This window comes from Micrasema longulum, unplaced genomic scaffold (genome assembly GCF_059751315.1).
Source record: "Micrasema longulum isolate JH-2025_06_02 unplaced genomic scaffold, ASM5975131v1 h1tg000682l, whole genome shotgun sequence".
Classification (NCBI taxonomy): Eukaryota; Metazoa; Arthropoda; class Insecta; order Trichoptera; family Brachycentridae; genus Micrasema; species Micrasema longulum.
The window spans coordinates 108,850-133,483 of NW_028277878.1; the positions used below are offsets into that span (position 1 = coordinate 108,850).

Genomic DNA, 24,634 nt, shown 5'->3' on the forward strand with positions numbered 1-24,634 from the left:
ACGTAGAAATATCGAGAACAGATCTCAGGAGCGGCCGTAAAGGATTTGCAAAGAAAACGGTCAAGATGACAATAAGAACGCAGGGTTACACGTTGTTTGAAAGCGGTTAGAAGTTTTATAAACTTTGTATGGATATACGATTCCTTCCGAGCAATCTTACTAAAGCGGTTCGGCTTTGTTTGAGATAGTATCATCGACTAATTTGTTTTTTTTTTAAAAGAGAGACTATAGGAAATTCAAATGAACTCCTTTGCATGTGCTTACACATTTTACAAATAAATTTAATGCGAACAAAAGTATCATTTTAGTTTAATTTTTACCTGGTGAACGTTATTTTTTGTAGGTTTAAAAAAAAAAACAATTAATTAAGTGTTAAAAAAAAATTATTTACAGTGTTTTACATATTCAGTCGTCGACACGTTCGCTTACTATGCGAGAGGTCTAATTTGCGAAAATATCGTTGATGTATTTATAAATGTTTTTCTGTTATTTATATATTTATTTTAATGAAACAAACCGTCAACAATGATAAAGTAACATTAAAAAAATACAGTTAAAAGACAGACCAGCAAAGTTTCTAAATAAGAATCGTACACATTATTGAATTGTGTTGCAACAAAAGGGTTTGTTTATGTGTATTTGTATGAGAGTAAGTGTAGATGTGTGTTTATGTGTATTAGTGTAGGAGTATACATATACGAATACATTTTAGCCAAAAATCTACAATACAATACGAAGAGAAAAGGGGAGTTAAAATGAACAGGTAAAAATAAAAGCAAAAGAAAAATTTAATTATTTAAATATTGACATTTTGATCGTGATTTTAATATGAAAAATGAAGGGGCGCGGGCGCCTGAATGCTTTATTTTTTATAAAAATATTTATACTTGTTTTTTTAAAATACAAAAACGATTTATTAAATAAAAAAATAAAAATAATAAAGTAAACCATGTTTCATTAAACGTAAAAAGGTGTGAAATTATTTCAATAAAATCTTATTCTTATCAGCATTCTTATCAGTAAATCCAAACAACATTAATTCAATCCATCCAACCGTTAAAGGGCATAATCTGGTTTTTACGTAATTAAAACTGATAATATTAGTGATTCAAATATTGATTAAACTAACTTCAAATCAAATGATGGTGGCTACATACAGAAAACCTGTTACAAATACATACGGCAATATTTTATTTGATAAAAATACGCAGATGTCCTCAATTTAGTGTTATGCAAAATTTTCCAGTATCATCATAATCATTCCCTTTCAGCACCTAATTGTGCATAGGGCACTGCACTAGTACACCGATCGCAGCGTATCCTAATCGTTTTTGTTACTTTAATGTAAGATGATTAGTCTTACGCTTCAGGTACCAGTCCGGGGACTATGAAATATTCTTAAATATTTTATATCAACCATGTCGGGAATCGAACCCAAGACTCCTTGCATGGTTGGTAAACGCATTGACCATTATTAAATCACGAGGCCGATATAAATTTACAATATAATACTAGGAGAGAAAGGGGGGTAAGAATAAGAAACAGTAACATTTCAATAGTGATTTAAATATGAACCATAAAGGGGCGTCTGAATGTAACCCTTTTTTGTTAGTACATCCTTACCTATTTAAAAAAAAAATCATAAACAATTTATTAGATTTAAGAATTTAAAAAAATTAAATAAGACACGTTTCATTAATCGCAATATTGGTATGGAATTATTTCAATAAAATCAGGTATGATGTTCTTACTTGCAAATTTAAACAACAACATATTTTCTATTGAAAAAAAAAACTCTTTTTCTGTTAAACCATGTTACATAGTAATTATATTTTATATTCGTTTTATTACGAATTAATATAATATTATGTGTTTTTACTAGTACAATTTTCTTTAATGTTACTTGCATTTTTAATTAGATTGCACCCCCAGGAAGTTCACTGTGGTATGTCAATCGGTTATTTTGCGGCAGAACAAAAACAAAATTTAAAATTGATTAAAAAATGGTAGTAAATTGACATTATAATGCTAAGTATTTTTGATGGTATTTGCTCATATGATTAAAACACTAAAGCTGCATAATTACTCTAGTGTTTTTCTCGATATTTTACTCAGTAAAATTCAGAGAATACTGGCAGTTGTGGTATATCTTGCTTAAAAAAATCCTAGAGGTACGTGAGTGTTCTCCTAACGAATATATAAGAAAGAAAAAAATAAGTGGTGTAACTGCATTTACAACACAAAACAGGTAAATTTAGACATACGGCAGTGTACTTCAAAGGATGCGGTATTTACCATGCGCGGTCCGTCCGTAGATTGCATTGAGCCAATGCTTCCTTAACATTTTGACTTCTAAACAATCAGTACCTACGTATTTTTTAAAAAATAAAATCAACTTTTTATTTTTAATAATTACAACAAATATTTTTCAATTCGTTTATTGTTAACTATAGTGATCTGAGATGGGTTTGCTGTTTATTCATTAATAATTTGCGACAAATCTTCAACCAATCACAACCTTCATTTGCGCAGTTCTGCGCTAACTGAAGTTAAATTCATTAGTCTTTGTCTAATTCTTGAATAAGTAATTGTGAAGGATGTGAGTTCCTATGAGGTAGTCGTTCAGCACTGAACGCAAAAGTCCACGCACGCGCAAATTGAGATCCCACAACTTTGTGGAAGCAGTTCTAACTAGCCAATAGATGTTAATTTTTCATATATTGTGTGACTGTTTTATAAAAAATTGAGCATTTAAATTGTTTTCACAATGGTATTTTAATAATCAAGTTTGAAATATTTCTTGTACGCTGAAATAATGGCGTAAAATTACTTTTTAGCTTATGTCAAAGCACTCAAGTCGAATTACTGTGTTTGTAGTAGGTCCATATTTTACCAATGTACCTAGTACCGAGTGACAGCTTCTCTAATATTCAAACTCACCGCACGATCCTGGTATATACTCATACATATATATATAATAACGCACATTATGTTTTATGGTTTGTGATTTTAAACCAAAATATTTCATAACACAAATTCTAACTTCTCAAACCCGATCAATAGAAATATATTTTCTTTTTTTGCCAGGAATACATTCGCTATTTTGTTTCTAGGACGTCCTCAAATTTTGACAATAATAAAATACAATAAATATTTTACTCAACCTTGGCTTCAATAAATCAGGGATATCAAATATCGGCTTAATTATTATAAAGAAAGTAATTTGATCGGTTACTGTTGTTCATTCGTATAATTTAGTTAATTTTAGATTCTTTAGTTATAGCTCTAATGAACTTAAAGAAATAAAATCTAAACCCATATCCTTTTCCTTGGCAAAAAAGGATAATAATAAAAAATATTTGATCAGCCGTAGTCGATTCTTTACCCTAATAAATAAATAATTTAACGAAATGTATTTGCAAAGGGACATGAACGTCGGAAATTGAATATAAAGAGCAAAAAAAGATTATCTGCTATAACCAGAAATGGGAAACGTGAGGCCTAAAGTTTTACAAAATCCCGTTACTTAAAAAAATATACATTCTGCGGGGTTGAAAAAAACCTCCTTCGAAGCCTTTTACCTGAGAGGATCACGTCCAAGCGACAAATGACCTGTGGATGAAAAACGTACGTACAGACGTCTCCGTAAGAATAAAATATGTAAAGAAAAGAAAGATTGGCGGGAAATGCGATTTTTGGGCTACTTTGCTTATCTTAGAAAATAAATAGCCTCCCGTATTTCACAGGATCTGATATTATTTATTTTAGGGGCGACTCTTTTAACAGCGTTCTTTATTAGCGATATAAAAAAATATCTTATGCTTTCAACAAGTAAAATACTTTTTTAATTAAATTATTTTAATAAAAAGAGGGATAAAATATTGTACATAGAGAAACAATTTTTACGCGTATATGACTAATTTATAACATTATAACGTGATATTATTATTTATATAAATATATTGATATTTACCGTAAATACCTAAGGTTATGTGTTTTTATAAAAATACAAAAATTTCAGATTTATGTGGAAAATATTAAAAAAATAATTGTAACAGTATTTATCTAAACACATAAAAAATGTTTTACTGGAACCTGTTCAATTAAATAAAAATAAAAAACGAAAACGAAAAACAAGAAAAAATAATATTATGAAGGTATTATCACATACAACGTCATGATAATAACGATTTTCTCACATTTTGTAGGTTTTAATCGCTTGATTTTCATTTTTTTGTTAGTTCATTCATGCTTACGATAAATTGTTACTATTTATATTTTTTTATGTCTAAATCAAAATCTTAATTTAAGAGTCCAAGTTATGAGGATAAATAATATTGTCGGATTTTAACGAATTATGTAATAAGTAATGTTAGTAAATATTAGTTTATAATATGTTTGTCTACCGGCTTCGAGTCCGTCTTGAAACCGGTAGCTAAAAAGGTCGGTAAGTGGGCAAATAAAAGGTTCCGCCACATCAACTAGCACATTTACTAGGTTGAGGCGCTCAAATTTATTTGCCACTTACTGGACTCTGGTTAAGATGTTGCAATTCCCTACCGTGGGTATCCAATATTATCTCCGGCCGCAATCAGATCTGAACTGTCATCGTGTGTGCATGTCAGGGGCGAACAGTGACTTTTTTCATATGTAAGCTACAATTTTTTTCATAATTTGTACCTGCATCTACATACATACATATATACGGCGGCCTCCGTGGTGTAGTGGTCAAGACGCTTGACTCACGCACGGAAGGTTCCGGGTTCGATTCCCGGTGAGAATACAAAAATTAAAATGTGATTTTTCTCAAGCCTGGGTGCTCTGTGATGTAATTCATCACTGTAATTAGGCCTCCTGACCTGTTGTGGTGCAAAAAAAATGTAAAAAAAAAAAAAAAATGTAATGTAAATGTAAACAAGTTATAAAGTAAATAAACGGCTATTTTTTCTATGATTTTGTGTAAAACAATTTCATCTCTCCAGCTCCAGTTTCACTTTCTGACAACAGAAGACGGAAAACCTTGTTATTTTGAAATAAAATAATTATTACCAATAATCTAACAAACAAACAACAATTAACAACTTCGCAAATTATGTAGGTATATTCTCTAATATTTTAATACAGTACATGTATGCAAAAGCTTAAAAAAAAACAAAATATGTTAAAAAATAAGTACAATGAAATAATTATATTCAAAACTCCCTTTCGTTTAGCACTGATTGAAAACATCGTATATTTTTTTTGTAACAAGGAATATATGCCAGAATAGACGTGTGGCGGTCCATTTTCTCTGCCTATCCCTACGGGGAAATGGCGTGGTGGTAGTAGTAGTAGTAGTAGTAGAACTGAAAATATTTACTTATTAAAAATAAAATAAACATAATATTGTAAGACGTCACTCCCTATTATGAACACAAAAATGTTTTTTTCTTTTACGTAATGGGAAACGTAGCTTATATTTTTTCTAAAAAACTTTTTAAAAAACAGTAAGATTTGTAAATCAGGTAAAAGTGTTCTTATTTCTACCTACTTAAAGTACTTTTTTTTCATGTTTTTTTTTTTGACATAAAACAGACATATCCAAAAAGCCATAATAAGTTCATGAGAATATGTAAAGTACTCGTATAGTTTACTTTATTTTTTTACTTGAACAGATACATATATATTACAAAAAAACAATAACGTATTCTTTACTCTATGAGACCAAGAGCCTTGTGTTGCACTGAATAAATAAATTAATAAATTGCCTTATACCGTAAGCATCATCTCACTCAGAAACTGTAATAAAATGTGTTTTAATATTTATTCACTTACTTTCAGAGGTTATATTCAATAAAATACAATTTGAATAAGCTTGGCAGCGAAGGTTTTATTACTTATGCTTTCAACAATTTACTTCTTAGAATTTGAACTTATAAAGTATCGAGATGAAAAATAAAATAATTTATTTGCTTAACCCAAAGCATGCCGTATTACTGAAGTAATATAAATTGGACAAAGTTTCCTTAGTACGTAAGTAAAAAATTGTGCTTAATGTTATTAAATATTTATACTTAACCACTTACGGACTTTTCCAAATCTATTGATTTCTAGGCGTTCCCGTTTCTTCGCCAGGACACCAATAAAACTAACATGCAATACCTAATATACAACTTCACCATAGGTTTTGCAAAAATACATAAAACCAACATGCCGATTTGAAACCACATGCTTTAAGTAGGTAACCCTTCTACACTGATTATCATCATGATTCCCTTTCAGCAGCAATTGGTGCACGTACAATATCTTGATAATTTTTTTTGTTACATAAAGGTAAAATGATCAGTCTTACGTTTCAGATATCAGTCCAAGGACAATAAAATATGTTTGTGTAAAAATACCATTTTAAATAAATATTTTATAGTAACAACTTCGGGTATCGAATCGAGACCTCTTGCATGGTAGGCAAACTCGCTGACCGTTACGCCACGAGACCGATACAGCACTGATTATAGTTTATGAAAATGTTTGATGTTGTGGGAAAAAAAGTAAAAAGTGAGGGAAGGGCGTGAGTTTAATAGGCATGGGGTAACCATTGCAATGGAACACCGTATAATGGGCGATAACACATGAAATCACTGTTGAAAAAAACTACAAACTTTCCTCACTAAGGATACAAAAATTACTCATGATCCTAACGGGGGGACCAAACAACCACAGCGCCTACTTGCCTACAGCGTCACGAGAGTAAAAAGTTAAAGAGGTTTATGATTGTTTAACAATTTATTCATGTTTTCACGTAAACTCATTCGTATATTTTATTCATTTTTGTAAGTTTGCTGAATGCTTCTGAACATAAAATGAAATCAACCCTTGTATTATTAATGTGTTTTAATATTAAAAGATTAAAAAAAACAGGAAAATGCTTTATTTTGTTATTTTCATGATTATAAAAAAATATAGGGCAAATGGCTTTAATAATACTCGAGTTATCGAATTAAAATCGGTCTATGAGGGATTTGTATCCCCCCCTTCGGTCCGGTTAGGTTAAACACAATTAAATTTGCACGCTGCATGCTTCATGGGTAGCACTACAGCCCGCTGTGGACCCTGGTTTCTTCCAAAATCTGTCTTAATTTCTCTTTGCACCCTTTGGTTCTCCTTCAGTTCATCAGGCTAACTGTTCTCGCGTCATTTTTGGTCTACCCCTGCTTCGCCTGCCTTTTGGAGTAGAATTTAGAATTTTATTGGGGGTACGATCAGCATTCATTCAATAATCTTGCAAATTAAAAAAAAATGTTCTTCTACGTTTACATTATACCCGTAAAATCCCATGTGGAAAATGTACAGATTACGTCTGTTGCCTTATATTCCGGGTAAATGCGACATAAATTATCATATTTAATCATTTTCTGAGTTGTGGTTTTGTGGTAATGTGGACTCACGGATCAGAAAACCAAGATTTCATGATCATTTTAGAACAAGCCCCATATTTGGAATTTCGAATTTGTCTGTAAAATCTAAATGACACATTAAAAAAATAATAATAAAATTATTTTGAAACTTTCTTAAATAGAAATTATCAATTTATCAATTTGGCATAATCTAGGCGGCTATGATAAGTGTGTCATCGCAAGTCAGGAGTGACAACACTGCTTGCTTCTTAAATGCCTGCCCTTGCTGTAGAAACACACTGACAGTACCGTTTAATGAGATTTCGTTCACTGTTCTGAAGATCCTTGGCAGAGGAGAAACGAATCCGATGTTAGTTTTATAATTTCCCACATTAAAAACAGAATTGGTAGGCAAGTTACGGCGAGGTACATTAAGGTTTATCTGAGCAAGGAATCATGGGCATCTATACAGTTAGATATTAATTTGTGCAAGAATATCAAACCCACTAAAACCTTTCTGAATTCTAAACTGAAGATACGAAAGTACTTTAAAGGATCATAATAGTTAATTATGAAAATATTTTATCCGATTCTAAATATTAACCTTTAAAAAAAATTTCGTTGCACCGATGCAATCCGCGTTATATGAATATTCCAATTAGAAGACCATATTATAGAATTAAATTCAAGCAAACTACAAACAAATGAAATAGAAATTTTTGGGCTTTTGAATGGCTTAGATATAAATTACACATAGTTCACAGATTTTGTGCGCTTTCTTTGAAATGTGGTCAATGTGATGGTTAAATTTAAGTTTGTTATCAAAAAGTATATAGTATATATGTATATAGTATATAGCATATATGCATATTCAAAGTTTATGGCATGTTATTAAAAAGACATCCTGACTATAAAAATATCCCTCAATCAGGAAGTTCAGTGCTACGGGAAATAGGTCATAAAAAATGGTTTTTTTATACGCGGTAAAAATTAGAGCATTCAATTACACGGCAAAGTTTTATGAAAACGTAAGAAAATATAAATAAATGAACTACTTTTAACCACGCCACGTAGTTCTTAAAATCGATCATTGATAAAGTGTTATGATAGATTTTCGGTTTTCTAGAAGCTAACTCACCAATCAGCAGAACTCTCCAACTAGGACTTGTGACGTCACAGGCGAAATAATTTCAAAATAACAAAATTTTAAAAAATCATAGCGCTGAAAATACGATACACAAAACGAAAAATTAAATGTTTAGCTTGGTTTAAAAATCCATCAACAAATAAAAAAAAAAGAAATAAATAACATTGAATTTCTTCATTCGTATCATCGCCATTAAGGTAAAATAATATGAACTTATGTATTTACTAAGTAACACTTAGTAAAAAGATCCTTCTAAAAAAAAATTAAAAATATGTAATATGAAATAATTTTTAATAATTTATCCTTTTTCATTTTGTAAACATATATTAAAGTCAGTCATTTAAATGTCCATCTCAAATATGTCAACAAGTTGATAAAATTGTTGACTAGTTATTCTAAAATTGTGAATCTCCATAGAGGGTCAAATCCATTACATAGAGGTTTGGGCGTACTTAAATATTCTTAAAAAAATGTAATATAAGTATTGATAATATAAGTACTAACTTAAGTTGCTGGAAGATATTTCTTTTCCGTCAAAGTACATATTATATTTTTGTACTTAACGATGAAAATAAATAAGTAGTCTTTATTCGTTTTTATTGTGAAATGAACGATACTTACAAATGATCTCTTATATAAAAAAATAACTACTATAAATGTTAGCAGTACACTTTTTTGCGTACTTTGTAAGTTAGTTCAGAGTAAAAATATAAAGGTAATACTTATTAATATTGTGCTTTGCCCAAATAATTAAATGACGCCAACAAAGTAATAAATTTTCCTTAATGTAGAATTACTTAACAGCATATTCCTTTATTTTATGAAGGTTAAATAAATTGAGATAATCTTTTGAGTTCTGCCCGTATCATGGATAAAATGACTTGTTATTGCTTCTTAAAGCCAATATTTATTTAGTCTCCCTCCAATAGACTACCTTTCATTTTATTATGTAGGCCTTAAGCGAATGTATTTATATGAAATTAGTATTTGCCTAAAAGTTCCCGTTAGCCTCTTCTACGTGAAAGAATTTCATTCGCTGAAAATACAAAAGATAGGCTCTCATTGCTTCTCCTCGGGTTTTAATGTTTTCAACGCATTTGCGTTAGAAAGCGATGATTCCAGTCGAAAAATAATCAGTAAGGTAGCCGCGTAGCGCTTAGCGCCTTTTCTATAAGAAAAAATGAAATATGTATTTTCATTATCATAATACATCTTTCTAAGAATAGATCAGGAAAATCTACAGTGTTCAAAGACCAATAAGCAGAAATATTTTTAATAAAAATTACAGTGCATTGTTCGATTTACTTAGCTTATCGACATCGATGTAAAAAAGGAGGATGGAGTGCCGCATAAGCATTTAGAATATACAATAAGGAATGCATAAGAATAAACGGTGTGATAATATGAAAAATAAGTTAGTATTAATTGAATCCGCATTCACGTCGTGACATTTCATTAACAATTATTATAAAAATAAAACTTTATTATAAGGAATTGTGTAAAATTAATAACAAAATTAAATTTTTGTAATGAAAAATAAGAGTGAAGATGTAATTTTTATAATTTAGTATATGAAAAAGGAGAGTGGATCTCTCGAGTACAATGACGTACTTGTATTGTGGTATGCTGTTCCAGAATCAGAAAGAGCAAGTCAGCGTATTGCGGCAATGTTCTTTCCTACAATGGTAGAGTGTTTGAATGTATATGAATATGTTGGCGCCAGACTTATGTGGATCACCTTTAAGATCAGAATAACCAGCATTATTTTGATTATCAGGTGTGCTCTACTCAACTCGACAGTTGAAGATGTATAGTGTGAGTATTAAGGAAAAGTATGTGCGAAGAAAAACCAGAGAGAAAAGAAAAGAAATAATAATTCTAGCCGGTGATCTAAACGGATGGGGGGACACTCGTCGAGATGGCCTTGAGACAGTCCTAGGAATGTATAGTGATTCTAGGATAAATGGAAATGGAAAAAGTTTGTTCGAAGCGTCTCGAGTAGTACCTTATTGTTTTGAATACCCTTTTCCATCTAAGGAGATTTGCCAATACATATAGGTAGGTGAGAATGAAAGGGCGATAATTGATGACGTGATTTTTGACTCTAGATCAAGGAAAAGCACAATTGATGCTTAGGGGCGCGGAAATGGAATCTAATCACTTTTTTGAAACGCCAGTGATTCTATTTTATGGATGGAGTTCACGGACAAAAACTACGAAAATTTCACCTAAAGTCAAAGTTGAAAAGCTGGAAAGAGAATGTAAGAGTGAAATATGAATGTGAGTTAAACGAAAGCTTCGTTACATTACATTTACTTTTTTTTTTCACATTGTAACCAATAATAACAATAATATGACTAGTGTTACAAGTGCCATACCTTTATTATTTATATTATAAAATGCACAGTAAAAAAATAAAAACATAACATAAAAAATACGTTTGTGGAGCAGGTGGTTTGAGCGAATGAGACAATCAATTTTACTTCTATCTAGCTATACTATTAATTTTTTATAGTCTTTTTGAACATTTTCTCGTTACTTATTGTTGTAATGGACTGCATAATACTCAAACTCCTTTTGTCCGAATATGGTAAAAGTTTGTATTTGTTAAAGTGGTCTTTGTGCTGAGAATCTAGTGATTGTATTATTTGTATGTCATGTATTGTTGGGGTTATGTCTTTCGTTTGAGTTAGAAAAGTGTTTAAATCTGTAAGCAAATATTGATTTAGCGTATAATAACTTCGGTGTTATAAATTATGATTTGTGGAATATTTCTTAAGTAGATGTTTGTATCAGGCCTGTTAGAATTATTTTTGCTAGGAATTTTTGTGCAACAAATATACTAGTTAAAACTAAAACACAACCCCACCCGATTATACCGTACTCCAAAATTGATTGGCGTAATGCAAAATACACATTTCAATGTTCTTTTGCATTAATTATATTTCTTATTGTTTTGAGTATATACGTTAGTCTTTCAAGTTTATTTGTAATATTTTAAATCTATTGTTTCCATTTAAGATTTATATCAATAATTACTCTAAGTAAGTATTTGACATTATCTGCCCTATCCAATATGGGAAAATTACAATGAGCACTATTAAGACAATTATCATTATATAATTCGATGTTTAGATAAGCATTTTCAGAATAGTTTCAATTCTGATTTGAAATGAAATGAAGTAAGTTTTAGATTTATAAAGAGTTAAATAATTTGTTTCGGGCCATGGCTTTATTACATGAAGGTGTTTTTTGGCTTTCTCATGAATATGTTCTCTTTCATATCTTTGAATAAAAGAACGGTGTCATCAGCAAAACTTATAACAGAACCATCGATGCTTAAATGGGACAGATCAATTTCAGAAATTATAAAATATAAATAAATGTTTATGTACCAAATGTGGGAACGATTTAAATCGTGTCTGTGTGAATCGGTTGAGAATGTATGCGGGATAGCGTCACAAAGAGGCAAAAAAGCGACGCATAGTGGTATAAACGTTTATTTCTATTTTTATATATTTTTAACTTTTTTAAAAAAAAATTTTTCTATAGAATATTTTTTGTAACTTGAATTATAAAAATAAAACTTTTATTTTATTGGTTGGTTGGAAGAAATTGCCATTTGGCAATAAGCCCGCCAATGTACAAATAACATTATGTACAAAAAGTTAAATAAATAAATATGATGGATAATGGTGTTACCGACCTTATAACTGAAAAAAAAGCATGGATTAAGCTTATACCAATTAGAGATACCAATGGCAGTAAGTATGAAAGGCCAAAAAGTAGTTGCATTATACATAAATATAATATTAAACAATAAATATTTTTTTTAAAATTATTTATTATCATACATTTTTTTAAAAGAGAAATCAAACAGAATTTAAGCTGTTTTCCGAATACATAGTTAAATTAGTAATGTTTATCTAAAACAATTGTAAAATGAAGAACTTAAAAAACCATCGTGTTTGTATTTTTAGGCAATAAAAAATGTATGAGATTTTTGTCAAAAAAACGTTTTCATTCATCATTTCAGCATTATGAAGATACATTTGTTTTCATGTACATTTCTTCACTTTGCAAATAGATTATAGAGAACAAAGGCTTTTGCAAGTACTAAGGTACTTTAATATAACAAGTAACTGTCGCATATCTAAAAGTAATGGTTGACCTGAGTTAATTATTTATCAAGCATTGTTAAAGCTATAAGAAGAGTCTGCGGTTTGGACCCAAAACTTTTGTCTTGGAATGTGGTGTATCAAAATATAAGACGCTTTACTTTAAGGACAACATTTAAGACTCAAATACAGTAATGTAATAACAAAAACTGGTTTTGACGGTAACACTAATGACGTAGTAGCAAGCTAACTTGTATTATTTACTTTAATAACTCATTTTATAATAAAGTTTGATATATGTAACTCTAGAAAATAAGTGTTTTGAGGTTTTGAGATTAGAAACATATTGAATTACATCCAAACAATTGTTTTCTACATATAAATCAATAAAACAATATGACATTCCGCACGCCCTAATAAATTTTATAATCTTATATCAATGCTGTAACTACCATAAATTATATATTACCAGTCAAATGCATCGTTTTGTAAAAAAAAAACAGTATCTCTCAATTTAAATACGTAAAAAAAATCTTGTCTTTTGGTGAAATAACAGTGTATATTTTAAAGTTTTTTAAGAGTAAATGTGACCTTAGAGTGCGCTATTTCAGTAACAATGGCACAATCAAAAATAATTTTTAGGCTTTTTTCATATTTTTTCGTATTTTTTCGGACAACTAACAGCTACATTGATCATATATAAAAAACAAAAATAAAAAAAAAGCCAATAACACGTTTTATTAAGACTTTTTTACTATTACTTGCAAAACTTAGGAGCTGTTTACATTTGCAAAGCTTAGGGGCTGTTATTTGAAAATAACAAATCTCTAAAAACTAATTAAGTGTTTTTATCTTTTAAAATAATCAAATTTGGTTAGTCTATTTTTTTTAATTGGGTTCATTTCAAAATTAAATTAATTTAAGTTAGCTCTATGACATATTTTGAACATAATTGATTTTTTCCAAATAAAATTGTTACTCTAGACAAGAACAATAAGCTTTGAACACTACCAAGAATATACTCATTTAAAGGTTAATCAGTTTGGCAGCAGTTGTAATTGATAACATTTTTGCTCCTCAAAGGTCCTGAGCCTGGGCGCTCTTTATCAAAAACAATGTTTCATGGTATCATTAATTCAACCAATATCATCTGATAGTAATCACACGTCTTTCCATCCAAAAACGAATCTAATCACTCACTAATATTTGTCATTTTTCATGGTTGCATACAAACACAAACTTAAAATAAATAAAACAACTCTGTTTTTAACCACTAACTAGTGGTTAAAAACAAGGTTGTTTTATTTATTTTATTATAATGAATAACCACAAAGTAAGTGCTTCAAATATAAACTTTATATTTAAAAAAAAACACAAACTTGTCCACTTTCGCTATCAAAACAAAACTACTCAATGAACCCGTCAAATATTTCGACGGGTGTCGTCGAAAAGGTGGCGTAAATATTTATCATGAATCATATTGAACTAAATAATTCTTATGACAGAACTAAATACAATTTTCTATCTTGTTTATATCTTACTACTCTTTTTAATACCTATTTAACTCATTATTGCCTTCGGGCGTCCTTTCTTATCATTCTTGTATTAAATAATTTAAGATTAGATTTTTCTTCGTTGGCGGAATGTTATAAAAACGGCATACTGTGACGACTATAGGTAATGTTTTGTAAGCTTTCCTGGGTTTAAAGATCTACAATACAATATTTTCATTTAATCCTGTATCTACAAATGTTTATTTATTCAGCTTTTAAAAATATTCAAAGTTTTTTGTTTATTTTGTGGAACATTCATATAAGTTTATGCGCTATGGTTTAAAAAACATAGTAAGATTCTAAAGATGCTACTTTTTTTTTTTTTTTATACGCCTCCACTCGTTTGCGAGTGATTTTGGCTCTTAGAAACAAGAAAAAGAAATTTAAAGAATATACGCTTCAGTGAACGACAAAAAAAAACCCATACCCACGAAAAAATATAATATAATGTGAGGTAGTTAAAATCAGTATGAAAGAGTTGTGACAAAGATGCTACTTTAATATCAAATATTTATTCAAAATATTTGTAAAGTTATGATTTAGTTTCATATCGACAATTTGCATTTAAATCATAAATACATTATAATCTACAAAGTAACTAGTTGATTCTTTTTATGTAGGTACCTTATTTATACTGTAACAATTGTCGTGTTAAATGATTTTGCTTATTGGTTTGTTAAAAATATAAATGAAAAATACGCGTTACACCCAAGAAAAATAAAATAAAATATAGCCCATTTCATTATTAACGACAATTTTATTTAAAAAGCGTTGCGAATACTCATTGAGTTATAATAATTACCAATCCCCCTTTTATCATTTATCTTCATTTTTTTATTAATGGAGTTGTAAAAAAAACACTCATAATATTGCAAAGTGAATCATAAAAAACGAATAAAAAAAAATCAAGAAAGAATCGTTTTGGCCTTGAGGGATGAGCAAATGATACTCCGAATAGTTTAAGTGCGCTTTCTTTGTTTGCGAGTTCTTTCATATCTCAGCTGGGGGCAAGAATTTGTCCAGATACACAGGAAACCGACACTTTGTTAGAGACGAGGGATAAAGGCTTTACGACTTCGCTCTCTTTAAGTGTTTTAACTCTTCACAACATCCAGAGGATGAATATTGCACGAATTCTATATAAAAGTAGAAACTTGGAAGCGTAAATAGTCTCTTAGATGTAAAGCATTTCGAGCGATGAAACAGACTTCAAAAACAGTATATTATTTGATCTTTCTCTCGGTGAAGTGAGCGTTCTCTTGAAAGAGAAAAAAATGGTGGGATGGGGTAGATATCTGAACAATTGTGAGTTTAACGGGAAAATAGTTGGGAATTGAAAAACCAGCAAATGGAAAAGATAATGGATTTCCTCATTTAAAAACAACATTTGAGTCTGACTCGCTGGGATCATCGGACTGAATTTTATATTGATATCGCAAATGATTTCATCGCAGTTATTCCCCGCATCACATTGGGGTGAATTTATTGGTGATGATACCGAATTAATTTTGGCGAATCGCAAAGAACGAAATTCCGTTTCGCACTTGCCCCGATAAGCGCGAATTCCGCTTTTATAAACTCCAGTTGGAGTTGGCTGAAGTTGAATCTGAGAGTCATACATAATACAGACTGAGAATGAGCATAGGTACGCTTCGCGCTTTAATTACAGCTGTAAATCGCGCGGAATTATGGGGTGGGCGTACCGCAATGTTAGTGCGGCGGCACCCCTGCCTGATGGGATGTTACCACTAGTAAACTGTACCACGGAACTTAGCCCGCGTGAATGTTTTAAAACTTTGGTCCGTATACCCGCTATCTCCACCCATTGGAAGCGAAATCGTTACATTTATTTTGATTCATAGTTCCAATAGTTTTGAAGTAATCGTACTTAATCTCTAAAAAAATATTCGAAAATTTTAGTGGTAGTTTTGTGAACGTTTAAGTAAATACGGTTTACCGAAAGCTCTTTCCGTATTTCGTTGGTAGATATTATGAAAGAACATTTCTTTTTGAAAGTAACGCTTTCGTTAAAAGGTTTGTAAAGCTCATATTCACAACTTTACACTTTTTGTATAAAAATTAAAAATTTTCTCTTATGTTTTACCGAAATTTATTCGAAAATAAAAATATAAATGCCCACTTTTCTAAGATAAGTTAAAAAAATCAGAGATAATGTACGGACAGTACATTCAAATTTTTAATAAGCCCCTGGTTAGTGTGAGTGCTTTTCAGTAAACCACGTAGATGTGCATTTTTTGCTTTCGTAAGCACGCACATTTCAATTTGAATTATTTTTATGATTTTTTTTGTTACACATAAGACATGGTTTATCAATGAACTAAATGGACTGTTTAGAATTGCTATCTCAACACATACAACATTTTTGCTTGTAAGTGAAGGGTATTTTTTATTTATTTATTTTTCATTTGTTTTTAATGATACTTTTTCACATGCATACATAGTACTCGTATAACTAAATTAATTATGCCTGTGTTTTGCCTTTCGGAAACTAAATGTGGTCCACGGGTAATTTTTTTAACTTTGAAACTAAAGACTGAAGTGATATAAATTTAAACAAGTTTTCATTTATTATTTGTACAAATAGAAAAAAAATATTTTGTTATTGTTGGCAATGGCATTAAATTGCTTGTTTAAGTAAATATAAAATAAAAATATTAACTACAAAACGTTTTGCAAACTCAAAATGATTATTTACTGCCATCCGATTGATTAAAGTTTTAGATGTTAAGATTGTTGCATTTCTTATTATCATTATTTAATACGTTTTAAATAAAAATCAAAAGAAATATACATTAAGACAAAAGTAGAAACAAAGAAAAAAAACAGAATACCACACAGAAAAAGACAATCTCTTCTGCTTGGTGTGGGATTATTATATGAATAACTAAAGTACAATAAATATGTTTTTAGATAAATAAAGGTAGGTATGCGAACCTTTTTTTTTGTTTATATATGGATACGGTGAAAATAATAAAATAAAGTTTTTTTATTGCTAACTAAAAGAATTTACAAAAAATATTGACAAGATAAAATAATTTTTAAATAAAATATTTATTTATTACTACGTTGAAACTGGAAAAAATATTAATAATTTTTAATTTGTGAGGTTAGTTGTTAAAGGAGTGCAGAAGTATGTGAGGATGTACAGAGAACATCTACGGAGATGTTTAAGGTGATTCTAAACAAAAATATGAAACAAATCATTCATAGAATGTGCTTTTATAATTTTTTATTGAAAAGTGCGGTTTTTACGTTTATTTTCAATGAAATTTTTTCTTAACTTGGTTTGCAAAAACTTTACATAATATTGATCTTTCAAAATACCATAACAACATAACGCATGTCCTTTTCACATAATGGTGTACAAAACCAAAAATATCTTATCTCATTTTTTGTTTTGTATACCATTTTGTGAAAAGGACCTAAATTATATTGTTATGGTATTTCTTACAATCAATATAGTGTAAAGTTTCTGCAAACCAAGTTTTGTAAAATTTCCATGGAAAATAAACGTAAAAATAGCATTTAAAAAAATAAATTATAAAAGCACCATATATGAATGATTACTTTCATATTTTCGTTAAGAATCACCTTAATGTACTTTTTCAAAATCAAGCTCATCTTGGAACGGGTATTTATTTTTTGTCGATTTGGGAACCTACTTTTTTCCAATGTAAAAAAATCATTTATACAAAAAAATTTCCTCGTTAAAATAGCTGTGTTGGTGTTACACACAATAAAACCCACAAGTTGTTGCAGTGTTTGATTCTATTTTCTTGCTCTATACGACGCAGTCCTGCAGCGTTTGACAAGTTTCATAAATCAAGATAGCATCGTGGTCTAGTGCTTCTGAATAATGTCTCGCAGAACACATTTTCTCGTCCATTGTCTATTATCTTGGCCTCGCTGAAGGCGCAAACGTATTGGATAAATAAACTACGTGTAGTACAAGTATCATTCGTCTTCTTAATCAAAATACGTGATAAAAGGTTTCTGGAGATAGAGCGCAAAGGGTTGAAAATATAATGACACATTGTAACGACAAAGTTGGGATCGCATTTTTTCAATTAATTATCAATTTATTTGACTTAAATGATATTGATCGTCAGACAGTGTACAAGGTGTTAACATTATATAAGCTGCTTCAGTTTTTTTACAAGTTTTAAAATGAGCACCAAAAGGAAAATAAAATGGTAAAAATTGTACCGAATTCAATAAGTAATAATAATATAAAATATATTTTGCTAAAATTTAATACTGCCTTCAAAAGTCAATGTTTATTTCTCTTTCATGTTTATATTTTTAAAATGTGTAATTTTCTTTAAAACTTCGATTTAGCTCTTGGAATTCAGATTGTTAGTTTTCAATTTTTTGAGTAGTTATAAATTTAATTTTATTATATTCATTAGTTTGTCATTTTTTATAAATATGTTTTTAATTTTTTAACTTTATGTTAAATGTTTTGATAGTATTATTTTTATTAAAATTTATCAATAAAGTATAAACATAAATATATATATATAAATATATATATATAATACATGTGGGTTTAGAACAAGTATTTTTTTATCTTATGAAGTTGCTAGGAACATTTTCTCTCAATTTTTACATGTGAAACAGTAATTTTGTTTTATTTTGTATTACAAGTATGTGCTTTGTTAATTTTTTTTGCCAATTTTGGCAGTGAATTGTAAACACATTATAAAGCAAAATGCGGTTTTTTTTTGTTGTGTCCTCTAGTTCTCTTCATTTGAGAAAAAAACAGACAAAACTTTTGTTAACACTTATTATATTTATACGGTTTGAAAATATGTTCGTGAGTTTTACAATCAATTTAATACTACCCGTTTATAATATGCAAATTTCATAAGATAGTATGGTGGTTTAGTGCTCAACGTATTTGCCTACCATGCGAGTTAGACTTTCAACAAAGGAAACCTAAAATAAATGGATTATAAATTGAGTTTTTGGACAGTTATATATCTGTCTGGCATAGGACTTAACGAGTTACTGATTATTTTCCCATAATCTAATAAATGTTCTTAGAATTTTGTACAAATGCGGTACCACATGCATCACTAAGTGCAAACAAGGAGTATAATATGATGATAAAAAATATCTTGTTTAAAACATCAAGTCAAGATGTGTTTTTGACTTAAAATGAATAAAAAAACGCCCCTAAATCTTGTGTAGCTGTGATTTCCCACTAGCCTACATAAGATACGAGACTTGATATATCTCTCTTATTTTTTTAAATTATAAAGTTATAATTTTTGTAATCCTCAAATGGACATTTTTACTCCGGATTTTGAGAAAAGCCAGAGGTGCTTTTCTGTGGCCGGAGTTTGTGTGAAAAAAAATTAAGACGGTTGTTGACAGTGATGGGGGGTGCACTTACGCTCGTAAGATGATCGGCATATTTATGAATTTTAATTTGTATTGCTATAAAAGGTCTTAATTATTTGTTTATTTTTATAAAATATGGAAAAGAAATTATTTATCAGTATGTCCCCGTGATTTTATTTCAAATGTCTGAACTTTAGAATATTCCGTCTTTTGCTTATGGTAACACGATGTTACTTCACCGCGCGGAAAGGAATTATTTACAACAGTCATTTAAGAGTTCATAATGTAGAGATGTAAAAAAATAAAAAAATCGCTATAAATTAGTTTTAAAAAAAATCTTTGCAAAAAATATCCATATATAAATAAATGAAAATTAGTGTTTATAACAATTTAAGAAAATATTTTTTTTTCTTAAACCAATATGATTCAAATAAATTAGCTGAATTCGTCTTCGCTGCTCTCGGATACGTTTGAATAAAAAATGCACATAGTTTTTATTTTAAATTTTTATTTAGTTTTATTTTTAATCACATTACAATAATTAAGCGTTTGATAAAATAGGCGATTTGCTTAGTACCGAAAGTTCGATTAAATTGAAACATAATTCCACGTATAATGGCGGACCTTTGTACTTAATAAAGTGATTTCTCATTTCAAACGAACACCTAAACTGTCATGTGGCTGCTCACTGTTCACCCTCGATATGACCAAACCGCTGTTACAACGACGGGGTTGGTCCCTATCGCTTTAAAGCAGAGGTTCTTGAAGTTTTTCCCTCATGAACCAGTTGTCGGTTTTCTTTTCAATTTTCCTTTAACCTCAAAGGGAGTTTATCAAAACTGACGTATCTTCAAATTATATTTCTTTAAATGCGACAGCTTTCAATTAACTGACAAATAAATTGTTTGTTATCTGGTTCTGATGAATTTAACTTATTTAAAAAAAATGGAAAAATGTGCAGGATATTTTTTTTTTTGTATTATTTTGAAAAAGAAATATTTGCGTTCTTATAATTTACCCAAATATTTTATTTTGAGGGCCATTTTCAACGAGTTGTAAATAACTCTCTATTAGGAAATGGGAATCAAGTTTCGAAAGAGTAGGATTCGAACCACGGACCGCGGATTTTGGTATTTATTAAAAGTAAAAAATAAATACCAAAAACAAAAGCAATAACAGAAAAACAGAGATAAAAAAAACCCTGTCAGCTCTGTGATATAGTGGTCAGCGCGTTTGCCTACTATGCAAAGGATCTCGGTTTCGATTTCCGACATAGTTGACATAAAATATTTATTTAAAAACGCGTTTTTAAACCATACTATTTTTAAGTCCCTGGACTGGAATCTGAAGCGTACGACTGATCATTTTACCTTCACGCAATAAAAATGATCAAGGTATGCAATTGGTGAACCAATGTATTGCCCTATGCCCATTATTATTTTTCTTAGTGGTGAGGGTCAGTGCTATGCAAGCTTTTGACGTCACTACGACCTGTAAAGATCTATTGAGACGGGTTTTCGTGAATACTTCTCGCCTTTCAAGCCCAGGTCTATTTCTTAATAGGCTCTTGCCTGGCTACTGTGTGGAAGGCCAGAGTTTAAATTGTGCTCAATCTCCTCCTCCTAGCTCAGATCCGAAAAAAAGGGCTATTAGGCAGGAAGCAAGCTTTTTAACATCCTCAGGTTCAACCAGTGATCACCCGAGGATGAGGCTCTTTTTATAACGCAAAGCATCACACTCACATCGAATGTGTATAAGTGTTTTCTCATTTGCACTGCAGAGCCTAAATCTAGAAGTTTCGGAAGTGATGCAGATCAAAGATCAAGAGGGCATGTGTTTTTTTATCCTTGCTTATAATGTTCACGGTTTTTAGAACGTGGATTTTAATGTAAATATTTTTTTTGTTTTTCTTTTTTATTTGGACAAATTTTAATTTTTCCACGTGTTACATATTTTCGATTAACATGGAAATACATTTTACATGTATGAATAATACATGTATGAATTTAAGAGATAAGAATATGTACTCGTATATAAATTAGAACTTAACTTTAAGCACCTGCTGATGGACTGCATTTTATGCAGATCAGTAGGACTTGATATTTTTTTATGTTTTTGATAGTTCAGTAAAGTTAAAAACAATAAAAAGTGGATTTTTGAGTGGTGTTGGGAAAAAAACATTTAAAGTAACTTCTCCGCATTATTTCAATGAAAAGAAAACGAAAAGAAAAAAAAAATAATAGAAAACTAATTAAAAAATACGCGTAAGAAATCCAAAGAAGAAAAAACAAACGGATGGTTTGCTTATCAATATAACTGAATTTTGTAAATAATGTGATCAATAGGGGAATATCACCTTTTAAGGTAATAAGTGTAAGGTAAAAATTTCTACGACTTATTAGTAGCATAAAAAATATTTTTTAATGTATAATTTTGAATTCATTTTTAGAAAATACAATTAATTTTTCTAAATCCATTTCTTCATCTATTAATTATAATTTGTTATGTGTATCTCATTAATAAAAAAAAACATTTTTAAAAAAACTTTGCGAACCACAGATTGAAGCGAGCAGATATATTTAATGAGCAGTTCCATTAACAATGCTATTCTAGCAGAATATACCAAAATTTAATGATATTATTGCATGTGAATGCAGACAATAGCAGCAGATACTTTTCATGTTAAATCATCATAATTGGCAGAATCGCCCACAAAATTAATACCTTTTACTAAATTCACATTTTATCGATTAAATATTATACCTTTTTATGTGAGTTAAATCACAGACATGTATTTTTTGGTCTTTGATAAATAAGTTTTTATTAGGATTGACAGATTTTTACGCATATGAAGAATATTTCTGATCAGGAAATGTAAATGTAAAAACAAAATCTAATTATGCATATCAACGGTTCCCAAGTTAACATTGATATCTGCATTTTGCGAGGTTTACAGGTTGGAGATTAAAATACAGTAGACACATGTTTAGAAATTTTAGTTTCGTTTTTTTTTTCTAAATTTAAAACCTTTCTAAATTTAACTTCTAAAATAATATCAAGCTTCGTTTTCGCTCTCCTGTCAACCTCAAAAAATATAATTTCAATAGAATAGGTACGTAGGGACCGTAGATAAATATTTAAAAATTCTTCAATTTTTAGGTGAATTAAATGAGTTGCAACCTTAGCTAGTAAATGCGAGTTTTTTTAAAAACCATTAACTTAAGGAAACCTTGAAATAATTCTTATTTATTTTGTTATTCTGTGTCCGTGCATACGAAGAATACAGCTCTAGGTGTGAAACAGAACAAAAACCATGGACTAGTGTTTTTGACTCGATGACCACTCCCAAGTAAAAATCCTGAAAAACGAAATCGATTGGAGAAAAGAGGCCTCCTAGTACTGAAGTGTTTGCTGAATCTGTCTACCATTTTCGAGATTCCAAGATCCATTTCCTATAAGATCGAGATATATTGACTTGAATTTGACAATTCAGTGCCATATTCACCATATTTAAAAAAACGTGATGAGGTTTCGTATTTTTATATTTTTTGGTTTTAATTTTTCTAGACAATGCTTTTTTGGTTCCATCTTGTCCAAACATTAAAAAACATTATATTTGAAATTTTTTTATAAGCAGTTTTGTATTTCTTTACGAATTTTTATTTTGAAAATGCTAGTACTTTATGTTTCTCTATAAAGAAACCTGAAGATTTTTTTTAATTCAGAGAGTTCTTAAGATGAACTCCGATCTATCATTGTATTTCATATTATGAGAGTTGCGGACCAGGTCGAAGCAACGCACAACATATAGCGCAGTTAAAGCTGAAGTTTCGTCAAACATACGCAAAATAAGAAAATCATACGATTTTGCCATTTTAATACGAAAGTTTTTTTTTTAATCGCGCAAAAATACAAAACATAAATTAGATAAAAACAATTATTTTTAAAGGTATTTCTATTAAAAAATATACTTTAAAGTTTTACATTACTAAAATATCTTATGTTTTAGACCGGCAGATTGCGCCATTTCAAATTAAGACTAAACTTAGGTATCTGGGTTCTCATGTAAATACTAAGTATTGAACTAAAATTCCATGTAATAATTTGAAGATAATAAATTGAACATGAAAGTGGCCGAAACAAAATGTAGAATCTTATCGCTCTTAAAAAGAAATACAAGCATTTTTAATCACATACATTTTACCTTTATTTCTACGTAAAATTATGCCTTCGGTAATACATATTATATTAAGTATTACCGACTACAGCCTTACAATCATAAAATACGACATTCTGAATAAACAAAAAATGACACTTTTTATGTTAAAATAAGATTTTTTTTTTATCAACAAACTTTAAACAATTAAAATTCAGAGCAGCAGAAGTAAAATTGTTTTTTAAATACCGAAATTTCCACGTTTTTTTTTCAAAAAAGTTTCTCTCTGTCACACTTAAAGGCCAATTGGTTATTAAAAAGTCCCTCGGAGAGTGGAATTTAACCTTGTTTATAAATATTTGGACACACATGAAATTTCATTGTTAATAACAATTATTTATGAAAAAATGCATGATAAAACACAAAGTTCAAAATCTCATATTCTTTAGATTTTGTTTTCAAAAACACTAACCAAAAGTTGCTGGCCTACCTTCATTTAAAAAAAAGGAATAACCGGCTAAGTCTCTATTTTAGAGGATTGTCAGCAGGTGGGAAAGAGGAGGTAATGAAAAATACACCCAGATCAATTGAGAAAAAAATATTTCTATGATTTTTTTCTTTCAACTGGCGGGAATCGAACCCGTGACGCCAGTTTCACAGTCGGCCGTCTAACTAGCTGCGCCACGACGCCTGTAATTTCAAGTTTGATTTCCGGCAAGGAAAAATGAGATAAAAATATTAATTTAATATCTGATTTTTCCTTGAAATATGTCAGTGTCCCTGGAACGTCAAACTAGCCACTACAAAGTATGTTAGATGGCCAATTAAACAAGCCAATGATAGGTCTTTATCTCTGTAAATCCCTGGACTTCTATATTCTTCCCTCAAAAATGTTTTCCTTTCTATTGCAACAAATTAAG

At 29.8% G+C, this 24,634-nt stretch overlaps 1 protein-coding gene and 1 long non-coding RNA gene across 2 annotated transcripts in view; one reads left to right on the forward strand and one right to left on the reverse strand.

Moving 5' to 3' along the window:
• LOC148279673 (uncharacterized) overlaps nucleotides 1-24,634 on the forward strand; it is a gene marked incomplete at its 5' end in the record, with an annotated part of 532,408 nt that overhangs the window by 73,854 nt on the left and 433,920 nt on the right. The window lies entirely within an intron of this gene.
• Nucleotides 13,965-16,798, reverse strand: LOC148279675 (uncharacterized). Its single transcript, XR_015822813.1, has 2 exons — nucleotides 14,688-16,798; nucleotides 13,965-14,502 (listed from the first exon to the last, which is right to left on the reverse strand). It is a non-coding gene; the product is annotated as an uncharacterized LOC148279675 (long non-coding RNA).